The sequence below is a fragment of the Bactrocera oleae genome, chromosome 2, assembly GCF_042242935.1.
Source record: "Bactrocera oleae isolate idBacOlea1 chromosome 2, idBacOlea1, whole genome shotgun sequence".
NCBI classification, from domain to species: Eukaryota; Metazoa; Arthropoda; class Insecta; order Diptera; family Tephritidae; genus Bactrocera; species Bactrocera oleae.
Genome location: NC_091536.1, coordinates 60,980,606 through 61,007,768, shown reverse-complemented (window position 1 = coordinate 61,007,768; position 27,163 = coordinate 60,980,606). Strand labels below are relative to the sequence as shown.

General features: G+C 35.5%; 1 protein-coding gene and 1 long non-coding RNA gene across 2 annotated transcripts in view; both read left to right on the top strand.

Annotated features, from left to right (window-relative positions):
• Positions 1-27,163, top strand: part of LOC118683889 (serine-rich adhesin for platelets) — a 196,739-nt gene that overhangs the window by 68,154 nt on the left and 101,422 nt on the right. The window contains exon 3 of the mRNA XM_036378359.2: positions 17,817-17,845. The gene's annotated coding sequence lies outside the window, so the exon portion shown is untranslated. The remainder of the gene's footprint in view (positions 1-17,816; positions 17,846-27,163) is intronic.
• Positions 3,163-4,662, top strand: LOC138859037 (uncharacterized). The gene is made up of 2 exons (XR_011398079.1): positions 3,163-3,511; positions 3,601-4,662. It is a non-coding gene; the product is annotated as an uncharacterized lncRNA (long non-coding RNA).

Here is a 27,163-nt window from a genome sequence, read left to right as displayed (position 1 = left end):
CTAACTTATTTTTACTTTTCCTGTAAAAATATAAAGCTCTTCACAACGTACACTGATTGCGATCGACATCGGTGAGTTTGGGTTTGCCACCGTTGTAAGTCGGCACTGCCTTAAGCCAATTGAAATGCGCAATGCAATCAAAAAACCATTTTTCTTCACTTGTCATATTGTTGTGGAATCAAACAGGTTTCTAGCTTTGACAAACATGCCGCAGCTGCCACAGACATACATATACTTACATAGTGTTATAAATGTATAGAGGCACGCTTCATACATACCTCTAGTAATTTGAACAGAAGCATTAGATACGCTCCGCCGGCGACGTTTCAGCTCGCCTCTAATCTTGAAAAAAAGAAGAACAAAGCAGCATGCCTTGAGACTTTGTTATACAAAGGACAGAAAACAGTAACAACAATAGCAATGGAGTAGCTAGTGCGTACATTATTCGCTTGAAGATTAAAGCGTTCATTTATTATCATTTTACTTTAACGTATGGTTGCTAATGTGACGCGCTTATTAATTATATATGTGTATATTTTTATTGTACTCAGCTAATTATTCTACATTTACTAGTATGTTCTTACTGGTTCAGTATATGTTTCCGTGCGGTTGTAATCACTTTCAAAACAACAAAAAGAAATATTATGAGAGTTTAGGAAAGTTCCTCTTTTTTCAATGGTATGTAAAATTTTTCAGCCAAGCTTATTTAACAGTCGGAACAAGGTTTCAAAGCTGGTCCAGTATTTTTTTGTTATAATATTATTTTTTCCAAGATTTGACTTTGACCCTTTGTACATTTTGTTATATAAAATTGAGCGAGATGCGTTAGGCACCATTGAAATTAAAAAAACATGGATGCTGCCCTTATTTTTACTATTTTAAGAGGTAATATATTTATGGTGCTATAATTGATAAATGTATTTGGTCCATTACCCAAAAAAAGTCGATTTTTCCGTATATTGTTATTATACTCTCGCATTATGTTACTACAGATTATAAAAGTTTTGTTCATCTAACGGTCGTTTGTATAAACTAATAGAGATAGATATAGAGTTATAATATAATATATATTATATTATATAAATTATCAGAATGACGGAACAGGTTGAAATCTGGTCTGCCTGTCCGTCCGTGCGTCTGTCTGTGCAAGTGATAAATTGAGCAAAATATTATGCGATGATGATTATGAAATTTTGTACACCTGTTCCTTGGCACAATGGGGAGGTGGGTATTGAAGATGACCGTAATCGGACTATTGCTGCACCCACAAAAACTTATACAGTGCCATAACTGAGCTCCAAATTAAGATATTATATAAGACTGGATTTTAGTATAGTAATGGAACCATATATTTCTACATATATCTATGACTACGAAATCTGATTGTAAGCCATTCAAGGTGTCGCCGAATAATGGATGTTCAATTCTTTCGCAACATTTTTATACCTTGAACAGGGTTTTTTAAATTTTCCCCGATGTTTGTAACACCCAAAAGGAAACTTCGGAGACCCTACAAAATTTGTATATAATTGATCAGCATGACGAACTGAGTCGATTTAGCCATGTATGTACGTCTGTCTGTCCGTCCGTCTATATACATATATGCGAACTTGTCCCTCAACTTTTGAGATATATATCGGAAATTTTCTCCTCAAGAAGCTGCTCATTTGTCGGAACCGCTGATATCGAACCACTATAGCATATAGCTGCCATACAAACTGATCAATCAAAATTCTTATAAGGAATCTTTTGTATTTGCGAAGGGTATTATAGCTTCGGTGCAACTGTTTTATATAAAGTGTTGTCAACACGTGAACATATTTCACCGGCTTTGATCCTTGCATGTAGCGAGAGTACAAAACGTTCGGTCACACCCGAACTAAGCTTTATCTTACGGGTACATATTTTTGCTTAAAAAACAACTGAAACAATATTCGTGCGGCGTACAAGTAAGCAAGTCCAGAATTTAGCATCAATAATATAATATAACAAAAACAATGTTTTGCAATACTTTATATTTTTACGGCTCTAAAATATTTTTCAAGCATTCCAAAGAATAAAGCGAGTGTATCTATGAAGTGTCATTGTCTTTCATTAAACAACTCATGCGCAAGCGTAATGTGACACCTTTGTCGAGCGCGCTGGGTTGCAGCATAAGCCAGGTGCCAACTTAAGTCGTTGACATTTAATTTTTTGTTCAGCTACTCATGTCTTGTTTGTATTAAGCAAAGTAAGCAAAGAAAAATAAATATAAAAATTTTGCCAGAACTGGGTTAAAAGTATATATGTATGTAGTGACAGTGGCATGCCGCACGTCACAAATTGCAGGAAAGAATAACAGAAATGTACATATGCGCATACATAATTATTCGAGTGAACGAAAAATAAAGAAAATTCACTGAGGCATATTATTCTCCCAGAAGAAATTAGTTGCACAGAGAATTCACTTTGAAATTGGTATTATTATTTTAGTTTTCACAATGTTAACGGTTTTGATTATTAGGAAAAAATCGTCACGAGAAACAAGAAGTTAGATCATAATGAAAGCCATCTGTCCTGAGCATTGCACAGTACAACTGAAAATGTTGATAAAAGTTCTAGTTTTACTCTCAAATTGTTGAAAATATGCAACGCCATCAAAGCGGCTGTTGATCATCTACAATTTACAACTTCTGTATTTATGCTATTTACGATGATTTGCTTATAATTTATACATTCAAATGTATGTGTGTATGTATGCATGAAAACTGGTGTGAAAATTCTGACACACTTCCTCAATTTGTTCGTAAACATGCTCTCTTCACAGCATTCGCAGCCTTGACCATAGCGCGGATCTGCCAAAAGCGCATAAATGGATGTATGTGTATGAATGTATGTGTTTATGTTTAAAACAAATTAGTTAAAAATAGAAGCTTCGGAACGGTTGAGAAGCACATTAAGTAAAAGATGGCAAAATACATATGCACATACTTAGAATACAACCGCGATGATCTGTAGGTTAAACAAAAAAAAACAATTGCGAACATCATTTTGAGATGAGTGTTACATAAAAAATTCGTATCTATGTATGTAAGTATTTGTAGAATTCCCACTGTTGCCTGCAAAAATGAAATTAAAATATAAGTATGCATGGTGTATATCAATCATTATTTTTGTTCTAGAGTTTATAGGCTGTAGGGCGAAACGAAACTAAATTAAATGCAACAAAATTTTACTTTTCCGATTAATCTATGAAAAATTATGAGAAATGAACGAGCCCATACACCGCTTAACTCATTATGGAAATAGCTTAAACGCTTGAACACTAAACGTTCTGCTCGAATTGGAATTAGGGAAGACTGTTTTATTTGAGAAAAGTTATACCAATACATGTGACGTCAAAATGTAGATATGTATTTGTTTGTGCAAGCATAAAATTCATCACCTCCTCTGCGACTCTTTGCTAGTTGACCGTATTTTGACACGGTTTATAAGTAAAATGTATGCCAATATTAAATAAGGAAATTTTATGGTAAGTGAATAATAAAAACATGAGAAATAATTTGCAGTTATTATTACATACCATATATCACATTATTTTCTTATGTAATACTGATCTAGAGAGAAAAATTTAGAAATTTTAGCAAAATCAGCAAATTTTGTTAATTCCTAGAATCTGGCCTCACAGAAATATGTAAGTGTATATGTAACGAATCATTCGTTGAAGCGGCCTACTAGTCGCATGTTCGTGAAATTAATGTGCCATCCGACGAGATTAAGCTGTCAACCTTAAAAATAAACACCTCAACTGAGGCGAAGAGAACTGTGAGATAGAATAAAACAAGCGGACAAAGAGAATCGCGCCGAAGCGATTGAGTCTACACACCTATGTAGAAGCAACAACTTATTCAATGGACTGACGGATTGCGTGTGGGTTGTAAAGGTATTTCCTTGGCTAACATAAACAATTGCACATCGTATATGCAGACATACATACATACATATTTACATAAGAGAATTTTATATACATATAAGAAAAAGCTGTCAATTCGGACGCTTTGGTGGGCTGCGATGCCTATTCTGAAATACCAAATAGATAAGGAGATGAAGACTCGTTAAATTAATCTTCAAAAGTGACAAATACGCGTAGGGAGCGAACATACTAATCAGATTTATAGCAACTTGATATGTCAATGAAAACGCTACTTTTGACAGCAGCATTTGATTTCTATAGCTGACTCCATAAGTAATCAAACAGCTACGCACGTCAACCCGAGCTCACACAAGAGTAGAATTGTGAATGTAGGTTTAAATAAGTCCACGATAGTTCGACATGTAGCATCTGACAACACTGCGTGGAAGGCGCGTTACAGCGACAATGTGACTTATCGCTTTCCAGCGCAAAGTAAAGAAGTTAAATCATCTCAATTTATCAGCAAACACACAGCTCTCGCTAGAGGAAAAATAAACAAGCCGGTGACTGAATGAAGGTGTAACAGCAGCGCGCTTTTTCACTCTCCGTGTTATTTGATTTTGTTTCTTACTTTTTTGTGCTCTTTCTCTTTCTAAATGATTAATCTCCAACGCTCGCCGAGGTTCATTCACCTCTTAAGCCTATTAATAAATTTAAAAGTTCTAAACAGAGCCTAAAATAAATAATTGCATTTTTTGGTGACCCAGTAACCTGTGTGTATGAAGAAAATGCGGAAAACATATTTATAAGATATAACACCACTTATCTGTAAAAAAATTAACAAAATTTTGCACATGTTTTCAAAATCTTAAGCGCCAGCGTCTGCAATTTATGAATGTGTCAGCGAATTCGCTGGTTTATTATTTGAGTTAACATAGCTTTTGTTATGCAAACGTCTAAAATTTCTTAAACAAAAAAAATATATATATAAATACATATATAAAAGAAATAAAAATTATTTTGAAGTTTTAAATAAATCTTGAATGCAAATTCAACTGTCAGCTAACACCCCTATACATTAAATGTTGTATTTATTTTTAAAGTGGTGATTTCAATTCTTAAAGTTCTTCGTAAACTCTTCATTCCCCAAAATATACTTTGTTCTAAATATTAGCTATTATAACGGTATTTTGAGGGAGCGTAAGCCCCGCGGTATCTGGTTATCTCTGACATTTCTGTGATCTGCATTTATTCAAGAGCTGATCTTCTGTAAACATCTACTTTACTTGTACCATAGATGTCCACAAGTAGGGCAAATAAATATAAGTAACGTGAAGTTTAAGCAAGCAGTTAGCCTTATGAAGCCTTTCGATATGAGCGCTTACTATGTTGGCTAATAATCGTCGTATAATTATCCCTCCCATATTTTTCCTAGTTTTTGCATTTGCCGCTGAAGGTGCCTCTAGCTGTCAAGCTTAAAAATAATGGTGAAGATCAAGTTTTTTACTATGATTTCTCGAAAATTATAATTGTCGACATACTCTTAAAGCTTAACAGAATTATTGTTACACAATTCGATGTATATTAACAGAATTTTGACAAACAAAGAAAATTAATCCAAAAATAAGCTGAACGTGGTTGTTAATAATCTAATAATCAGCCATACATTTGCGTCAAATCCAAAATAGTGCACAGGGACCTTTAACAAATGTGTGAAAACTCGAATGCATGAGATGTGGACAGGAATTATTCTATAAGTATATAAACTTGTAAAAAAATTACGAAATTTAAGAAATGGAAAATTGTAACGTAAAAACATTTCTTAAGTTCGAAGCTAACTAGTGACGTGTAGTCTCACAGGCGTCGCGTGTTTAGCAAATTCTCAGAATTGACCACTTCCCCCCGAGAGAAAAATATTACGAGTAGACAGTCCATCATTTGAAGAGAAATTCACTGCCCTCTTGCTGGCTTCTGACCAATCTGCCAGTGAAGATGATATTGACTACGAAGGTCGAATTTTTATTACGGGAAAAATGGTTATAAATTGTCAAAGACTTCTCCTAATGCTAACGTTCGAACACTTCAACACAATATTACAATATAACACATGCTTGTGCCTCGAAATTGACATAAATTATTAGGCGAAGCAAAAGTTTGCTCGTCAGAATAAACCTGAACTGAGAGACATAGACATGACTGCGCTGAAGGCTTTTGTGGGTCTTGGAAAAGTAAATGGCACAGGGTGTGAGATATTTCGATGCGGCAGGTCAGAAAATAAATTTGTTGTTTTGTTACAGTGTTTTCGTTTCGATAATTCAGACGAGGGCACTGAAAAGCACGATAATAAGTTGGCAGGTATATCCTTTATTTTCAACAAATTTGTCAACAATTCTCAATAGCTTTACAAATTGAGTGAGGGCGTCACTGCATTGTGGACTTGAGCGGCATAAATGTACTATGTCCAGTCAATTACCAAGGGAGCTACGGCTAGTGATAAAGCGAGTACTGGGGGAAGATATCGTTGAAGACAATATCCAAAGTTCTGAAACTAGTCAGGGAAAGCGAAGGGCATGCAGTATTTATCCTCCCAAACTGTGACTTCATTTAAATTTGTTTTATTACATTCCAATAGTTAAATATCAACACAATTCTAATTCATCTAGATGCTATTTTATGATCTAATTTTGAAAGTAGTAGCCTGTGAGACGTCATGTCCCTTATAGTGTTATAAATTTGTCATGTCCCTAGTTAAATAAATAATAATTTTTATCGCACTTTAAGCTTTACTTATTCGTCGGGGAGTCGGGAGCAAACACAAACTTTTTGTTGGCTTTGATTAGGCTAGAATTAGATATAATATGAAATTCGCTAATTCACAACAGTTTAGTTTTATCCCAAGCAAAAAGCACTTGATGTGCAAAGTATTCACACTCCAGAGCTTGCAATAGATGTAATACATTTGGTGTTAATGCTGGTATGCCTGAGCTTGACATTTCTATATATAGAGATAAGAATGATTGAAACGAGATTGCGACGTCGTGACGTAATGATTTTACAAACGAGAAAAGGCAACAATTGGCCTGTAAATTGGAAACAATATTTCTATGTTGATACAAAGATATGAGATTGTACTACATCATACACCAAAAATGGCGACTGACTACAAAATTGCTTATGAGTACTACCTGGTTACCATGCGTAATACAAATATTGTTGTGCGGTTGTCTAGTGGATACCCTGCTCGCCCTTGTAGCCATACATATTGTAATAAGATTCTAAACACAACTACTAAGACGGTTGTCCACTTTATGAACCCTGTTTGATCACATTCAAATATGGAAACCTTTTGAATTTGGAAATGCAATCTAGGGTTGATTTTATCTGTTTACTAAAATGCTTTTGATTTTGCTGAAACGCTGCCATCAGCTCCCATGCTAAGCTTCACTGGAGAAACTTTAAGATAGCCTAGCTGGAACCCGTATAGGCAATTCGAGTCGCTTTCAAATACCACTTACAAGTTAAATATATTTATGAGCATGTGGACATAATAACCATTAGTTTATCAAGGTTAATGGGGCTCAATGGACATTCAATTGCCACCCCAATCAATTGGCAACATTTAACTGAAACGAGTGAAAAGTCGTGAAGCGCGAATCGCGCGACTAGAAATTGCAAAGTATTTCGCATTGTGTGTGTATCCATGTGGCACACATAACAATAAGGCAAACATTTGCTGCCACCGTAGCGCTAGGCTGCGTTGAAAGGCTGCGCAACTTGCCACTATTTACAAACAAGCAGTTGAGGAAAAGTCAATTGATCTTGCTAGTGGCAACAGCCGCAAATTGTGCGGCTCGTAATGTGCAACATGCAGCAATTGGTGACAACAACATCACGACGACAAACAGTTTTTGTTACTGCCTTTCATATATTGTTTGCTTTGGTTGTTGTTTTCTTTCGCCGTCTTTGTGTCCTCCTCAAATAAGTGGCAGACGCCATTGCTTGGCTGTAACATGCCGACAGGCTAGAGTTCAATGAATGCAACTCACGCAGTGGCGGTACAAATAGTAGTCCACACAAATGCGTATAGCTTGACGGCATCAGCATGGTGCGTGGCATGCAACAGTCACCACAAACGCGTCAGTTCCTACAGCTAATGTGTTGTTACCGCCGCTTGGTGGGTTGAACTGTCCGACGGTCATGTTTGCAACAAATTGTATAGGTACGTAAGTATGTTATGGTTGCGACTAACTGGCGTGAGTAAATAGAAAATTGTCAACAGCACGCACAACGGGGGCAACACCAAAAAAAAAACCAAACAAATAAACAACACATAAATAGCCGCAAGAGGTTGGCGTAAAAGAAAAGCCAAAGAAAAAGCGAATGGAAAAAACGAAAGCAACTTTTTTCCACATTTTTCCGCAGCGTGTTGCATACTACAATTTTTGTCCATATTTGCCATGTCTGCGGCAAAAGTCTGAGTCGCGGCGCATGCGCAGCACACCCAGCTGCTAAACCACGCATATTTGCCTATATAGTTTCTGTGTGCATTTGAGTATAAGTGTGGTTGACTACAAGTATGTGTGTGCTTTTACCATTCAGTCACTGCGAGCGACTGCAATCGCTCCTGTCAATACACACTTCGAATTCGTTCAAATAAATGCTTAATAAAAAGATTGAATTTCATTAATTGTAAAACAAACTCGAACGCAGCGAGTAAACTATTTACAAAAGCAACAACATTGACTGAATCAGCTTCAACAGCATATGCAGGAGTTAACGCTAAATGTACGTAACAAAATATAACATGGGCGCATCATGTCCCGAGGGGGGTGGTGGGTGTCTATAGACCCCGAACCTTTCCATTGCTGTAATCGCTGGATATACAATAGCATTGAGGTTAGGTACTCTGATGCTTCCTTCCAATAATTGTTTCATTTTCCAATTTGTAATGCTAGAAAGACAATATATAAGTTGTTACTGTAATGTTTAGTGTAATTTTTGTTAGGCTTTTATTACCATCGGAGCTTTCAATTGGGCTGTAAATTAGCTCGAAGTCAGACTCGGCGAAGAAAACTTCTGGTGCTTTTAAGTTTTGGATTATTGACCGATAGTATCCTTATTAGACAAAAATTTGGAATCTTTCGACAATAGTTTTAATAGTAGTAGTTATAACCAATTAAGGAAGTACGGATATAAAGATAAATTTGCGGAACAGTATTTTCACCAATATGTCAGATCTTGTATTTAAAAAATAATATGGCTATAATTAATTGAAAATGTAATGACTGTTATGTAAGTATCTGTAGTGGAAATTTAAAGCAGTAAGTTGAGTAAAACTTGTTTTCGGTTAGCGTTCTCTTGGGTAAAGAACGAAAAGTAAAATATATAACTTAAAATATTTTTGAAAATGGGTTAATGTAAGCTCCAGCCCAAAACGTGAATGAGGTAACTTGGTTTAGAAAAGTAAATTTTTGTTCGCACGCAGCTTATCTTTTTCCAACTTCTTACGCTCACTTCTGTGCCACAAATCAACAAATTTCAATTAAAAAAATAAAAAAATAATTTTTTTGTACACTCTGGCATACTATTAATAATAGATTTAAAAAGGAACTGATTGAACATAATTTTTTTCAAATTAAATATTGTCAAAAAAGACCTTAAGACACAAAACAAAAAAAGAGAATCGTTTCAGTTATTTGTGGGTAAATTATGCGAAGCAAATTTAGGATTTTTGGGGGAAATGTGAACCAGTAGAAAATATATTATACATGGCACCATTGCTGTGCGGTGTAAATTAGCTGTTTATGGAGGGTTTTACAGTCTGCCTTCCAGCGCTGGCAGTCACAGCAATATAGATTGGTATGTAAGTGTTGTTGCTAATGCCTCTCGTACGCACAATGTGGTGGCAGACATTAATTTCACTTCAGCAAACATTTCCACAGCCGTCTGATGCCCACGAACATCGCAAACATGCTTTATTGCAATACAAACCTTATTAGATTGCGATGTTAGCAGACGCAGACGCACACACACACGCGCACATCTGTCTACTAAACGTCGCAGATGCGGTCGTCGTCTCTGATGTCTGTGACAGATCACACACATGTGTTGTAGTTTTAATCAGAGCGATCGATCAAACGGTAGTTTCGTGTCCAGTTTCAGTTTTGTATGAGTTTTGTTGTTGTCGCCATGTCTTTAGCTAGCAAGTTGTCTTTGAATGGATAAATAACTACTATGCGTTACACTTAACTCTACTATGTGGCTTTTATTAAATTTTCTGTTTCCTGCTCTTCTCTGCTGGTTTACTTGGGCTGCGTGACCGGTTATGCACACATTGCTCTATGCATGACATGTGATCCCAATGATAAAAATCAATAGCGCACATGAACAGTTGCAACAACACACAATCTCGTACATTCATACGACTCTTGATTTGCCCGTGCTTTTCTTCTCCTTATTTCTGGTTTTGCTTCATAGTTTTTGCGCTTTCTTTGCTTTCTCATTTCAACTTTTGATATGAAAGCGTCGTCGTTCGATCACATAATACCTCTACATACATATATGATGGGGAAGGCCTTCTACATACTTATACACAGGATATATACGAGTGCAATAAAGCCCATAACTTTTAAATATATAACAAAATCTCTCAATTCAACGCTGAATTGAAGGAAATATTATTTGTAACACCCTATGTTATGTATTATAGAAATATATCATTAGAGAGCAAATTGTTGTCCGCAACGTTAGAGAAGCACATTTTTTTGTTCTCGAATTGGACCAACTCTTGAAACATTTTTATTTCAGTTACTAGGCTCTGTGGAAAAAATGAGGGTTTATAAAATTTGTATCAATGTATAAATTTCAATCCTGAGGTAAATACTGGAAGTGATCTCCAGCGCTGTTCGACCATCACGGAGTGAGTTAGCTATTCTTTTTATTTTGTTCTAATTCCGTAGTTCAATATTCATATGAAAGTTTGTCACTTACCCGCTAAAATAATATAATAATCAGGGGTGTTGTAGAATCTGATAGTTGTAGGAATCAGAATTGAAACCGATAAAAAAATGTAGTAGGTGTCATTAATTCAGATATTATTGGTTTTACGTTCGAAACAGAAATTATATTGGTTTTGGGTGTCACGGAAACCAATTTTATCGGTTTTGTTATCAAAAACAAAGAAGAGGATTTTTGCTGACAGATTTGAAATGTAAGTTGAGAAAATAATTTATATTATTGTTACGATTTAATTTATCGTTATTTCTATAGAAGAAACCATATGAAAGAAACAAAAACTGTCATAATTATCGAGTTTATGGAAAAAGTCAAGATATTTTATGAGAATTTACAAATTCAAAATTAGAATTTGTTTGCAATTCTGACAACTACGCAAATCTGTCTTGGATTCCACAACACCCCTGAATATTTTTTTCCACCAGTTCTCAAAAACTATTGAGTTTTTACAACTGTCAAAATTGTCTACTTTTAATAATATATAATTATTAAATATGCATTATCGCTAATTTCTGTATTCTCTTGCTAATAATTATGATTTTAATTATTTCAATTGTAATTCCACCAATCTCTTTAATTTCATTTTCTTGGATGATTTTAGTTTAAAGGAGTTAAAAATTATTTTGTAGTTTCCGGCTTTTCAAAACTATAAATTTATTATTCGAAAAGTGCTTGGGCATATGATTTCTGAATTTCGAATTTTTGAAAATAGTAGCTTTGAAAAAAGAATTTAATGTTGTACACGTTGTGTTCTTAGTTTCGCCCATTTGGATTCCTTGCTTACTGTCCATTCAAATGCTCGCTCCATTGTTGCCTTGAAAGTGTACTGCAACACGGCAGTACAGACGAATGCTTGCGACGGCAGCCACTTTAAACAACAAATAAAAAGTGAAAGTACATATGCCTAATAATTAAATGACTCAGCAGTAAAAACAATAACCAGAACAGATACGAGCAAGTAACCTAGAAAGAATAAAGCAAATAAGCTATGTGCTCTGTGTCGGTACACTGTGGCGTCCCGGCTTTTCAAAGCCTTGCCGCTCAATCTCGCTTCTAGGATTATGACTGGAAAAATAGCAGTAACGCCATGAATCGCAAAACGCCAATGCCGACGGCGACAGCGACAGCGCCGATGATGCAATTGCCACAAACGCCCACGCCCGCACGTAGAACGAAGCCTACACAGCAGCTCGCCTACACTAAGGGGGTCAATGATGCCGGGCGAGCAGTACTCCAAAAACGAAAGACGAAGAAGGTAACAACTGTCAACTATATGTTTGTATGTAGAAATAAAAGGAAATCGGCTAAAAATATGTTTCATACTAACGACGGTGCTGTCACTGTCCGCTAAGAAGCCAAAAACAACACTTCAAATAGCCACAATATCAATGGCGCCAAAGCCTTAATCGCGCCCGAGCCCAAGAGCTCCGCATTCCGCATCTTCTAAGTGCAGATTTCTTCACGTCGCTGCCTGGTTTAGCAAAAATATAACAACACTCTTTGATTCCACCGCAGTAATAAAAAAGCAGCCCCAACAATAGCATGAAGGTAATTCCAACAGACGCTGCGATGAGAGATTTGTATCGCGTGAATTATTGCAATAGCTATCTGATTTGTGGTTGTGGTACATTCATTTGTTTTTCACGGCTGCCGGTGAATTCAGTACTTTTTGTTATTTTTGCTTTTTTTGTTCGAGTTGTTTATTTCGGTTTTTAGTTCACTGTTGTTGCTCTTCTGACTTTGGCATTGAGTGTTGCTTGGCATGTTTTAGTTGTTTGGTTGTGGCATCTGGCGCTAAAAGGGCAACAGAAGCATGAATGAATACTCATTGAATGAACGTGTAAGTAGCTGCAAACAAACGGCAACAACAACAAACCTCGTTCGAAATTTTTTTTCGTAAACTTTTGCTTGGTTGCACAACTTATTGTTTAGCTAAGTGAAAGTGAGAATGAAAATTGATTCTGGTTAAGCCTCTAAAACTTTGAAAGCGTGAAAGCAAGGTTTGCGCTTAGTTAGTTTAACTGAATTAAGGCTAAATTAAATATTAGGAATTTACGCTTTTATTAGGAGATGTCATGACGTTTCTTTAAGAAAGTTAAGTAGTAATCCGATGTGACAGTGAAGTCTCCCTAGATAGAGGCAGCATCATTTATGTATCCATTCTTATAGATATAGAAGAAAATGACTAAGCGGACGAACTGGCCATCTTGAGCGGGGCCAAGAAAGCCATGGTAAAGAGCAAAACAGTCGTGGATTTTTGGAATATCGCTAATACAGGGAGTTAGTGTAGACGTTCCCTTTACAACAAGCACCCCATAGTTTCACCATCAGAAAAAATATTACGCAGAATTAGCAAATTATTGAACATAAGTTTTATGAATGACTAGCCTTTCGAACATTAAGACGAAATAATTTCCCTGGTTCACCATGGTTCGACCTACAAATAAATGAACACCTTAGAACTCTATCGAATTTAGTAAGTAATTGAATGATGCTTAGCAAAATGCATTTAAAAGCGTAATGGGCCCAATAATACCTTAAGTGTGGCCGTTAACGTGTGTGGCATTGAGTTGCAAGTATTTTTATACATCAAAATTCAAAACTGTAAAGCGTTTTCCCCACAACTCACGTTTTCAAAGCCGTTTCCCATCATAACTACAAAACAACTGCACCGATCCTTTTGAGATTAAGTTCTCGTTTGAAAAATCTTTTATCGGATAAGATATCTTCACAAAATTTGGCATGAATTATTATCTAAAGTATTACCACAATATCTGCGTAATTTTTAGATCAGACCGCTATAGCATATAGCTGTCATACAGACCAATCAATCAAAATCAAGTTCTTGTAGGGAAACTTTGTTATTTGTGAAGGGTATTCTAGCTTCGGTGCAACCGAAGTTAGAGTGTTTTTTTTTTTGTTATAAAAGGCTTAGCAATTCTAATTTTTTCCGAGACAATCCGAATATGGTAATTGCATTGCCTTCAGTATACCCTGAACAGGGTATATAAGGTTTGCCACGAAGTTTGTAACACCCAGAAGGAAACGTCGGAGACGCTATAAAATATATACAGCTATGTTCATAAAAATAGCAGTGCTGATGAGCTGCAACTTTAAACTTAATTTTATATATCAAAAAGTAAATGAATGTTCACAAATTTAATTTTGTTTTAATTTTGTGATTATTTTAAACAAAAACAAATCAATTTATTATTCAAAATGTTGTTAATTTTTTTTACATTATTAATTTAAACAAAAAAAGTGCTGTTTACAGCTGTTCATAAAAATAGCAGTGAGTAATGAAAACAGTGGAATTAGTTGAAAAAAACATTGTTTAACTCCAAAAAACTATTTTAATTTGTTTGCTTGGGTTAGTACTTAGTAGTGTACCCATTATTTTTTATTACGGCCTGGCATCTGCGAGGTACAGAATTCACCAAGTCCTGGCAGCGCTTGACAGGGATCCGATCCATGATTTTTGAACAACCTCCCAAAGCTGTGATCGAGATGTTGGATTTGCATTTGCAACATATCGTTTAACATCTCCCCATAGGTTTTCAATTGGATTTAAATCCGGATACGGCGCAGGCCATGACGTAAGATCGATCCGCTTTGATGCCATCAAGCTTTTGACCAGTTTGCTTGTGGCAGTGGCATTTCCCAATTGGCATAAGGAAACATAACATTTTCTAATATGTTAACATATACAGATCGATTCATGATCCCATCAATCATGAATATAGTACCCACTCCACTGTAAGAAAAGCATGCCCATACCATAATACTCAATCCTCCGTGTTTAACTGTCTTCAAAGTGTACCTAGAATCGTACTCTGTGTTAGGTGGACGTCTGACATATTGTCTGGAGCCCTTTCCACCAAATAACACAATTTTACTTTCGTCACTCCATAAAATATTTCGCCACTTTGTAATGGGCCAACTAAGGTGACTTTTGGCGAACTCCAAACGTGGATGGCACGCTTTGAGATTTTGTTCTTTAAGACGTCGCCGAATAGTAACGCCACTAACATTCAAGCTTAAGTCATTTTTTATCTTGCTGGACGATGCAAAAGGCTGCGCCCTGCTATATCGCACAATAGATCGGTCCTCATGAGGCGTGGTTTTACGTTGGATGCCACGATTTTCGGGCATTTTTTTTTACAATGTTTGCCCCTGCCCACTAAGTTAAAAAATATAAATTTATTTTAGTGTTTTCTAATGTTAATAATAGTCACTAACACAAAATCACTTACTTGTTATCAATTAAACGTCTTAACAAAATTTTTTTTGCATATCAAGATACTCACTGCTATTTTAATGAACAGCCAAAGACTGGTGCTTCTAGCAAAAAGAGTTGTTCATTTGCTTAAATCTCGCAAATCTAACGGGATTTTTTCGTTTCCTCCTTATACACATTCCATTCTACAACAACAATGCGTAGAAGTTGGAATAATCGTAACGGAACTTGAAAAAAAATAACATTACTTGATTGCATTTCTCGCACTGCTATTTTTGTGAACACAGCTGTATATAAATATCAGCGTTACGAGCTGTGTCGATTTAGCCATGCAGGTCTGTCTACACGAAGAATTATGCACACGTCCAAGAAGCTGCTCACATGTCGGAACCGCCGATATCAGAGCCCTTTAACTGCTATACAAATTGAACCATCGGAATCAAGTGCATGTATGGAAAAATCTTTCATTTAACGAGGTATCTTCACATAATACGGCATAGATTATTATTTAAGGCAATAATGCAATATCCGAAGAAATTGTATAGATGACTATAGCATATAGCTGCCATATTAACTGAACGGTCGGAGTACAGTGCTTGCATGGAAAACGAAATCTTCACGAAATTAAATCGGAATCAAGTTATTGTAAGGAACCTTTGTATCTGTAAAAAGTAACAAAGCTTCTTCTGCCGAAGTTAAAGGTTTTTCTTGTTTTAGTATTCCTTCATTAAATTTTATACAATATTCTTCAAATGTTACATTTCAAGGTATCTTTGGTTTCTATAAAAAGCTTATTTTATCGTCACAAAAACAGGGCTTTTTGTACGAATCAAACTTGAGATCCCCTCAGGAGGTTCCCATTGCACAGAAACATTCGCCGACGACTCAAATAATATCAAAAAATAACTTGCGGACACCTCTTCACGATTTTGCGGCACTAAATCACAGTCGAAGCCAAACAAATGCGACTTACATTTACAATGACTTGGCATTATTGATGTTGTTTTTGTTTCGGCTGCACAATAAATGCGGAAAAATCACATAAAATTTCAATTTCTGTTTTAATTTTAAACCCAACTCCAACTATTTAAATAACTCTCATCGTAAACTGCAATAACAAAAAACATAAACGTTTGTGTGTGGGTGCGTTTGTAACAGAGCTTACGCAAATTGCGCACACTCGTTATTGACAATTGAAATTTGCTGTGAAATTAGCCAAACAAAGTGTCGTGTTCAAACAATTAAGCGCCGACAGGCAAACTCTATGTTCGTACCCACGAAGGCACGCGGGCGATGAACCAAGAGTTGTCATGAGACCACAGCTAGACAGCGAGTTCGTAGCGCGACGACTGGTAGGCGTACGAAGCACTGCATGAAAACAATAGCCAATTGCATTGACAGCATTGAAGAAGTAAAGTCGCGGAGCGCAAACAGTAACAATAGCAACAACAGCACTTGGACTTTCAAACACCGATGTGATGTGCGTTTTCGGCTACAGAAATTGTTGTTTTTTTGGCTTAGATAGCCGCGTTGGTAATTGCGAAATAACGATTTGCAAAAGTGGACATTTAAACAGCCATTAATGGCCAAAAGTTGCAACAATCAAAGGCAAAGCGCGCAACTGCTATTGTTAAGGCCCAATCGCCAATTGTTTGCGAAAAGTAAAACAAAACAGTTGAACAACAAACTATTTGCTACTCTATTTTGGCTCTGATTGCCACGCTTTGAACATCTAGTGAAGCTTGCCCGACTGTTGCACACACATGTCGGAAGGTGTTGACAAGCCATTTCCCGATGTGCGGAGCGCATACTCGTATATGGAACAAGGCTGGAAATCTATTACATACCAGCCATTTTCACTCTTCCGCTTATATTTTTGTTTTTAAGCAACGAGCGGACTAGAAAATTTGCATGACATTTCGCTGTATGCGGAACGCCGCCGAAAATACGAACACAAGCTGCTTCAACGCTCAATGGGTTCCGCGTGTGCGATAATCCGTAGCACAATCAGACAGCGCTGTTTTTTCTCACCGCTGCGTAGAAAGTAAAATGCGTTCCGCCTGCGCCTGCGCCTGCGCCACATCTCCTGCAACCACCACCAAAATATCAATGCAACGTGTGTGGCATTAACGATTTGTTCACTCTTGTGCTTGTTGTTATTGCTATGTCTTTCCTCCATGTGTTTTGCTCTGCCATACTTTTAGCGCGTTACTAGATGTCGTTTCGTTTTTCGTGAGGGCGGCACCGCGTGCTTGGGGAAATTGAATGTTAACTCATGGTGTCGTTGCTTTTGTCTCATTATTTTCTTTCCATGGCTATTTTAATATTATTGCTTCCATTTAGTATTTAAGTACCTTTTTCACTTTCTGTCATGAGATTTGGGCGTTATCATTGCGATTGTGTAAGCATCACAGCTTTTCAAATTGTTCAGGCATTTTAAGTACTGAAATTTATCATATATTCAATATTTTTTGATTATTATGTACATTTTAAAAATTTAGTATATAACTTTATTAGTTTTCTTAGAGATTTAGATTGAAATAAATTTTGAATATTTTAAGTTTTAAATATCTCAAAATTATTTTCGCAACATAACCGTTTACGAGTATACTTAATTTAGATAGAAAATAATAAAATACTTCTTTAAATTGTTTTTTTAATTTTGTTTCACAGGTATATTATCATTCTTGGACACCGCAACGGTAAGCCAATTTAAGCATTGTATATGTAATATTTGTAAGCTTTCTCTTTTATTCCAATATAACTTGCGTCTTACTTGGAATCTCTTTTTGATAAATGTAATGAACTAACTTTGTCGTCTCTCAGTAGCACTAATAATTCAGAGTAAGTAAGATACTACTACTATGTAATTTTCGTAACAAAACCACCTGACAATCAAAATTATAATAATTTTAAATTATAGTTTCTACAAGTACAGTTTTTAAGTATTCAAAGAAACACAATATTTCTTCTGAGGCCACTTAATCATTCTAAAGACCGAGAAAAAACAAAGAGAAGGAGCAGGCGAGAGAGATGGGAAGGGGAGACAAATATATAGAAAAAGAGAAAGATATAAAGATAGGGAGTAAGAAATCTAGATAGCGGTATTTTTAAGTCAAGTCTTCGAGTGGCTCGAACTTTAAACGATATTAAGACAAATTTAAATTCATATTATTTTCCAAGCAAATTTGCAAAAATAAATAAAATGGTTTAATCAGCTCTAATAAAAAGTTTATTTGTTAAGAACAGCAGATTTCTACAATAACATAGATTATCTTTAATAGCGTTTGAAGGTTTTACATACTTACATACAATTTTTTTTTAATCACTGAAGAAGTAGAAATATTTCCTTCACAAGTTATTAAACGTTTAAAAAAATGCAATCGGGACGTGCTATTTCCCAATTTCTACCACCAGTTTCGTACCAATCGAATCTGTAATAACGGTTTTAAGCAAGAGCCATTGGAACGAAAGATAAAGAGGTCCCCAACTCTCCTAACATTGTAAAGTAGAGAGCAACACACCCCCGACTTTGACAATGCACTGATTCGGGTAGGTTTTGACGTTTAGCAATTGGAACGACTGGACTGGCCAGATATAAATCCGACCAAAAACGGGAGAGTTATTAGCATAGGCTGTTGCCAGTGTTTATGGGATCGCGTTGTTGTAGGCTGTGATTTTCTTACTATGCCAACATTTATTATGTGTTTTTGTCGCCTATAATTGACGCAGTATTTGGAACGCGATCGCATCACCCAACCATCGCCAAATTGGCAGCTTCACGCGTAACGTAAGCGTGCAAAATTGCTTTTGGCCGGCCGTGCATGCCATTTAACCATGTTGCAATTCTATGTGGCAGTATATAGTTATAGCTCAGCTTAGTTCGACTCAGCTTCATTCAACATATCTCAATTGGGTTGCTTAGTTCAATAACGGTCGTGCGCAATTCCTTCAATTTCAAGCTGAAGTTAGTAGTAGCTGTTGCTCTGACACTCATATCATTTTAGTCGGTTTGTGTGTCACACCCGTTCACATCAACCTACTGATTTGGTGAAACCATGCTCGGTGTATTTCCTTCTTTCGCTCACAATCTTACTCCAAATTCGGCCGGCACTCAGCACTCGTTTACCATATTATTTACAAATCTAACGGTTGCTGTCGGTTACATTTGCGACGCATTAACTGAAAATGCTAATTCAGTGAACAGAGCGATCGCATCATCAGCGTTTCATCATTCGATACTTCGATCTCGCATGTGCCAAATGTGTACTATATATACATTTATACGTTGCTGATCGACGGTTTGGCGATGTTGTTGTAATTACATCGATCATCGCAATATTGTTGTTGGATCGCAATAATGATATTCCCAATTTCGTTGATCATCGCGACGTTTTCAAGCGCTTTATTGTAGTTTGCTTCTCAGCGACGTGGGCTGCCCCAAATGGCTCTATGTTCGAGGTGTGAAATCAGTCGCGACAGCGAGCAGTTTTGCAAGCAAATTGTAACGGCGTTCTTTTCACGAGTTTCTTTTATTATACTCTCGCAACCTGTTGCTACAGAGTATAATAGTTTTGTTCACCTAACGGTTGTTTGTATCACCTAAAACTAATCGAGTTAGATATAGGGTTATATATATATAAATCATCAGGATGAAGAGACGAGTTGAAATCCGGGTGACTGTCTGTCCGTCCGTCCGTCTGTCCGTCCGTTCGTCCGTGCAAGCTCTAACTTGAGTAAAAATTGAGATATCTTTATGAAACTTGGTAGACATGTTTCTTGGTACCGTGAGACGGTTGGTATTGCAGATGGGCGTAATCGGACCACTGCCACGCCCACAAAACGCCATTAATCAAAAACAAATAACTTGCCATAACTAAGCTCCGAAATAAGATACAAGACTGTTATTTGGTACACAGGATCACATTAGGGAGGGGCATCTGCAGTTAAAACTTTTTTTTAAAAAGTGGGCGTGGTCCCGCCTCTAATAGGTTTAATGTGCATATCTCCTAAACCGCTAACGCCATAATAACAAAATTCACTGAGAACAAATGTTTTTAGCACTTCTATTGACGGTGTGAAAATAGTTGAAATCGGGTGGCAACTCCGCCTACTCCCCATATAACGGTACTGTTAAAAACTACTAAAAGCGCGATTAATCAAGCACTAAACACGCCAGAGACATTAAATTTTATCTCTTAGATGGTATAAGATGACTTTATAGAAACCGCGTTCAAAATTAGACAGTGGGCGTGGCACAGCCCACTTTTAGGTGAAAACCCATATCTTGAGATCTGCTTAACCGATTTCAACCAAATTCGGTGCGTAACGTTCTTTTCATGTTTCTATGTCATAGTGCGAAATCGGACTACAACCACGCTTACTTCCCATATAACACCATTTTAAATTCTATTTGATTCTTTCACTTTCCTCTATGCAAATCAAGCAACAATGATTATATCGGCGTAAAACTTTGCGTGAATAATGCAATTAAAGTATGCCACCTTGCGGCCAAAAATTGTCTAAATCGAACCAAAACTGTTCAAACCCCTAAGTACTAAATATGTGGACCCCAGTGCCTATAGTTGACCTTCTACTGAAAATATCAGTCAATCCACAAAGAAATCTCAAACGAGTATACCATTTGACTTTGCGAGAGTATAAAATGTTCGGTTACATCCGAACTTAGCCCTTCCTTACTTGTTTCTATTATTTTTATACTCTCGCAACATGTTTGCTGCAAAGTATAGTAGTTTTCTTCACCTAACGGTTGTTTATCACGGAACGTATTGTTTACAAATGTTCCGGTTGACGAAACGAGTTGAAATCGGGTGACTGACTATCCTTCCGTCGTCTGTGTAACTTGTGCAAAAATTGAGATATCTTAACATAACTTGCTACACATGTTTCTTGGCACGCCCACAAATCGCCATTAATCGAAAACCTAAAAGGTGGCATAACTAAGTTCCATTATAAGATTAAAAAAACTGCTATTTAGTGCACTGAACCCTTTTATTAAAATATTTCGAATACATTCAATTTTAATTTTTTAAATATGGCTTTATAGGAGCCAGTATCAATGGGCGTGGCATCGTTAGAAACGTAATATTTTCATCACATTCCTACATTACAGTGTAAAAATTGGCGATATCGAATCAGAACCACGCCTACTTCATATATAACACAGCTTTCAATTTCATATGATGCTTTCACTTTACAATATACAAATCGAGCACCAATAAATATTTTGGGATAAAATCTGATCATTACGTCCCCCGAGCCCCCATATACCTTATATAAAGATTTTCAAACTTCCGGTTAACTTCATACTGCATATATACTTACATAAGTCAGTCTTTGAGGTTTCCTAATGAAACTCATAGAGCATCTTTTCCTGGTAATAATATGTTGTAATGCCAAAAATGAATAAAATCAGGTCAATATTACCCCTAGATCCTTATAAACAATATATTTGAAATTTTCGGTTGCTTTCATACCATACGAGTATTGTATCCTTATATAGACTTTATGCCCCATACGTCGAATATACTTGTGTAATGTCACAAGTTAACGCAATTAGTTCAGACCTTCTTTTAGCCAAATACACCCGATGTAATGATTTCCGACTTTCTAGCTGACTTTAAGCCATTTATATTGGTCAATATATGTGATATTTAATTGTTTTCATATACATAATTTGGTTTAGCGCTGAATATGAGTAAAATCGGTCTGGTCCGGTATCCCTAATATAACGGGATTCTACGACCTATAATATAAGTCAATAAGATACCAAATATGATTGCAATCCCTCCACCCTTTAGTTGAATAATGAATATTGAATTCTATCGCAATTTTAGTATAAAGTTTTGCTAACACTTGAAATATTTGATCTTTGCAAGTTGCGAGAATGTATCAACTGTTCGGTTACACTCGAACTTGGACCTTTCTTACTAGTTTTTGACTATAATTTCTTTGTTATTTTAATCCCTTCCATTCATCGCTCAGAATGCGCACGGCTGATTTTCATTGAATTGCAAATTCCGCATTGACGTTCGGTGTTGGTCCAATGTCCTGGGAGCTGATGTCAGCTTTTTTCTGTGGTACAGGTAAAATGCTTGGGAGCCGTATGTGTTGTGGAATTCAAATTACAATCTACATGCATATTTTATTTGACACCTATTTTGTTTTCGTACTTACGCAATAGCGTCGGTTTGCTAATTCGTAAAACTCTTTACAAAAATTAGGGGTTGCTTATAAATATATATACAAACACACATACGTTATAAGCTAGTTTAAGTTCAAATTTAAAAGGAGTTATATAGTGTCACTTCGGTAAGGTTAGCATGTATTGTACGAAATTTTACTCATTATTTTGCACACTGTTTAATCGCTGTCGTGCGAGATGTGTGATTTCGAAATTACGTTATTATTTAAAAGTAGTCGCTATACCACCACAAATATAATTTTCTGAAATTTTATATAGTTCAACGCGAATATTTTACTTTTAATTCGGAGATTTGAAATTCAGTGAAGAAAATTTGCAAAAGAAAAAGAAAAAACTAAGGCATACAAACGGAAACATAAATACAGATCAATTGGTCAGCACCAACTGATTTTATGAAAAAAAAAATAAGTCGTCACAGCGATAGTTGCTAACAATTATATTTCATTTCAAAAAGAACAATAGTTACAGCTGGTTTGACAATAATAATTAAAATGCACTATTGGATATCTGATTCCGGCGCCTCCTTGTAGGAAAATGAAAAATTAATTATTTTATATATTATTACTTTATTTTTTTTAACCACTACCGAATTGATTTTTAATGTAAATAAATTCTCTGTTTTGACTTCGGTCAGCAACTTATAGTTTGGAATGTTAATACGGGCTGCTCGATCTCTAATCAGCAACCCTCCTGACTACACCTCTGCTCATACAAAAAACATATAGACACATGAATTCACAATCAATTACTTTGCCTTTCCTCTCGCTCTTTCAATAATCATAAATAACCAAATTGAAGTTGGTTACTTCGGTAACGCTTGTGTGCTTATTCAATGAGGCGTCAAACCGATTTAGAAATCTTCGCTTTATAAATACTATAAATATATTTCCCTCCGATATTATTTTTTTATTCTTCTTTAACTTAAATTATCAATTTCGTTCTGTTTATATTCACGCCGGTGCTGCCAACAATAGTAGATGTTTCCACTAAAAAAACAATAATAACAAAAGTTTACTAAGTTCAATATCATTTTGAAAAAGATTAATATAAGGAAAGGAATCTTGAAAAAATCCTACACTTTCGTAAATACTTCAGAAAATTTTATACATCAATATCACGTACTGAGTCGAATTATGTTATTGAAGGAAGTTTGAGATATTCTGAAAAATTGAGTCTAGGTTGTGTCTAATAATTTAACCAGTGCTTTTAAATCTGAATCCCTAGGCTACGACAAAAATAGAGTAAATTAAGTGATTTTTATATTTTTGTCTTATATTGTGTATATATGAATATATGTTTTATATTAAGTTAATCTAGGCTTGCTTATTATATTTACAAGTAGTGCTTTTTTTGAAAAATGAGTCAAATTTTTTTTGATGTCAATCCCATTATTTTCCATAACTATCGATAAACCAACTACCATAAAAGTTAGCTATCAACTAGAGAATGCTTAAATACGAGCTTAGCTTTTGTAATATCTAAAGTTAGATGATGACTCGAGGAATAGTATAAAATATAATGTTCCCAAAGAATTGGACAAAATATAATAATAGTTCTCCTATCGAATCTTTTTAATAATAAGGGGTGTTGTGGAATCCAAGACAGATTTGCGTAGTTGTCAGAATTGCAAACCAATTGCTGATTTTCAATAGTGTCACAGAATCTGATTGGATTTTCGTCTTTTCGAACATGCAAAACCAATATCCGAATCAGCTGTTTACTAATGTGACAAAACTAGCAAATGAATAACGTTGAAAGCATTTGAAAATTTTAAAATACTGAATAAAGTCTAAAGTTTACAATAAGTTTCGATACTTCAGCTTTTATTTTATTGGAAGAAAAAGCAACGAAACAAGTAACGAAGGGCTAAGTTCGGATGTAACCGTACATTTGATACTCTCGCAAAGTCAAATGGTATACTCGTTTGAGATTTATATGTGGACTGACCGATATTTTCGGTAGAAAGTCAACTATAGGCACTGGGGTCCACATATTCAGTACCTAGGGGCTTGAACACTTTTGGTTCGATTTAGACAATTTTTGGTCACAAGGTGGCATACTTTAAACGTATTATTCACGCAAAGGTTTACCCCGATATAATCATTGTTGCTTGATATGCATAGTGGAAAGTGAAAAACTCAGATGAAATTTAAAATGGTGTTATATGGGAAACAGGCGTGGTTGTAATCCGATTTCGCCCATTTTCGCACTAAAACATAGAAATATGAAAAGACTGTTATGTACTGAATTTGGTTGAAATCAGTTAAGCAGCTCTCAAGATAAGGATTTTGACCTAAAAGTGGGCGGTGCCACGCCCACTGACTAATTTTAAACACGGTTAACATAAAGTCATCTCATACCATCCTAGAGATAAAATTCAATGTCTCTGGCGTCTTTAGTGCTTGGTTTATCCCGCTTTTAGTATTTTTTAACAGTAAAGTAATCAGTAACAGAATTTTTTAGGGGGCGGGAACACGCCCACTTTAAAAAAATTCAAACTGCAGATGCTCTCCCTAATGTGATCCTGTATACCAAATAACAGTCTTGTACCTTATTGTGGAGCTTAGTTATGGCAATTTATTTGTTTTGGAATAATGGCGTTTTGTGGGTGTGGCAGTGGTCCGATTACGCGCATCTACAATATTAACCGTACCAAGAAACATGTGTACCAAGTTTCATAAAGATATCTCAATTTTTACTCAAGTTACAGCTTGCATGGACGGACAGACAGTCACCCAGATTTCAACTCGTCTCTTCATCCTGATCATTTATATATTATATATATATAATCTTATATCTTACTCGATTCCTTTTAGGTGATACAAACAACCGTTAGGTGAACAAAACTATTATACTCTGTAGCAACATGTTGCGAGAGTATAAAAATATAAATATAATAGATATTTAAAGACCACAGTAATCTACCAGGAGAATCGCATGTGAAATTTGGCTTGCATTTACTTGTATGCTTGTATCATGCTTTCTTCGCAGATTTATATAAGATTATCGACTGAATAAAAACGCGTTTGGGTATTAAATTACGTTTATTATATTTTGTAAATCCTCTTAAAATATCTAGATTTTTTCCATAAACTCAATAATTATGTCATGTCGTGTTCTGTTCTTATGTTTTCTTTTATAGAAATAAAGATAAATTAAATCGTAACCATAATATAAATTGATTTCTTAACTTAATTTCAAATCTGTCAGCAAATATCCTATTGCTTTGTTTCAGATAAAAAAAAACCGATAAAATTAGTTTCCGTGACACCCAAAACCAATATAATTTCTGTTTCGAACGTAAAACCAATAATATCTGAATTCATGACACCTACTACATTTTTTATCAGTTTTAATTCTTAAAGTTACAGCTTAAATAAATTATTTACAATTGGTTTAGAATATGTAGTTAATTTGACCAGTATTATTGGTTTTTTCTGATAGTGCACTATTTATTAAATTTAATATATGGTATTAATATTTATTTTTCTGTACATCCTTCTTATTAATCCTTAAATGATTACGCCAGCTTGATAAGGTTCGAATAGTGTTTGAGATCGTGTTTTCTAAGATCTGTAGTTATCCTTCCCAACTTCTGACAATATTAGAAATGCCTACAGTGAAAAATATAAATATCTAAATAGCAATAAATATGTTTAAAGTCACTTTGAACTATTCCTTTGAATTTTATTTTCATTTTATTTTCATATTATTTTCCTTACTGATTCCGAAATTCTGCGCTTTATGCATTTTTTCCGTCATTGCGGTTATTTGTTAAATTTCTAATCAATTGCCTTTCAAATTGTCTAAGGGATCACATTACCGGCCGTATTAAAAATATATTTTGGCTTTATAATTTATAATGATTTGCGGCGGCAAGTTACTTGCTGCTTACTTAATACCATTTACCGCTAATATTACAAATATGTGTATGTATGTTTGTTTGTACTTTTGTAGAATACAAAAATTGTTTACCGCTTGCGTTTATGGTAAACAAGTTAAGACATCAAGAAAATATTTAGCGGAGTCTCAGCTTACAAAAAAAAAAAGATAAAATATAAAAAAAATACTTGCATTAATTCAAAACAGCCGCCGCCTAGTATTTTAAATGCGGTTTTTGCAATGAGCATAAGTTGCAATCAATTGTGTTTTTTTCTCGGTGTTTTCTAAACGGTTCGATAGCATCAATATTCAAAATATTTAATTATTATTTTTTATTGTTTGGAGCTTCCGACAATTCTGATCAAATTACTACTCTGCTGCTCGTCTTGTCATTCCGATATTTCTGTTTTCCCGCAATTGTCAGTTGTTACAGCTATCAAATCGCCATCTAACCATTCTCCGACTCAAACAATAATATCATAAACATACAGTCGCTAATAGAGTCTACAGTAACGGCTCATTTGTTTGCGCGATCAAATGCAGGTGCCAATCGGGGTATTGGCCAATTTGGAGTTTGCATGTTAAAGCGTAATTTAGACAATCCGCTGTTGGTGCTTCTAGTACGTCACAGAAGTGACAGGGCAGCAACCGAAACAACCTTATTTGGTAAGTGAGTGGCCTGTTAATTTATGCAAAATGTTCTTTTTAGTTTTCTTTTTGCCATTGTCACACGATCTCGCTTGCTGTAATCCGTTCCCACCTCAAGTGCAAAATCCGAACTGATGCTCCGCCTATGCCTTTTCAACAACTCAATGTGTCACAATCACCGTGTCTCACCAATTGTTCAATGTCTTTAGGTTTTCTCCATTTGATACGACGTCTGTTAGCGTTCGTCACACAGAGCCACATATAT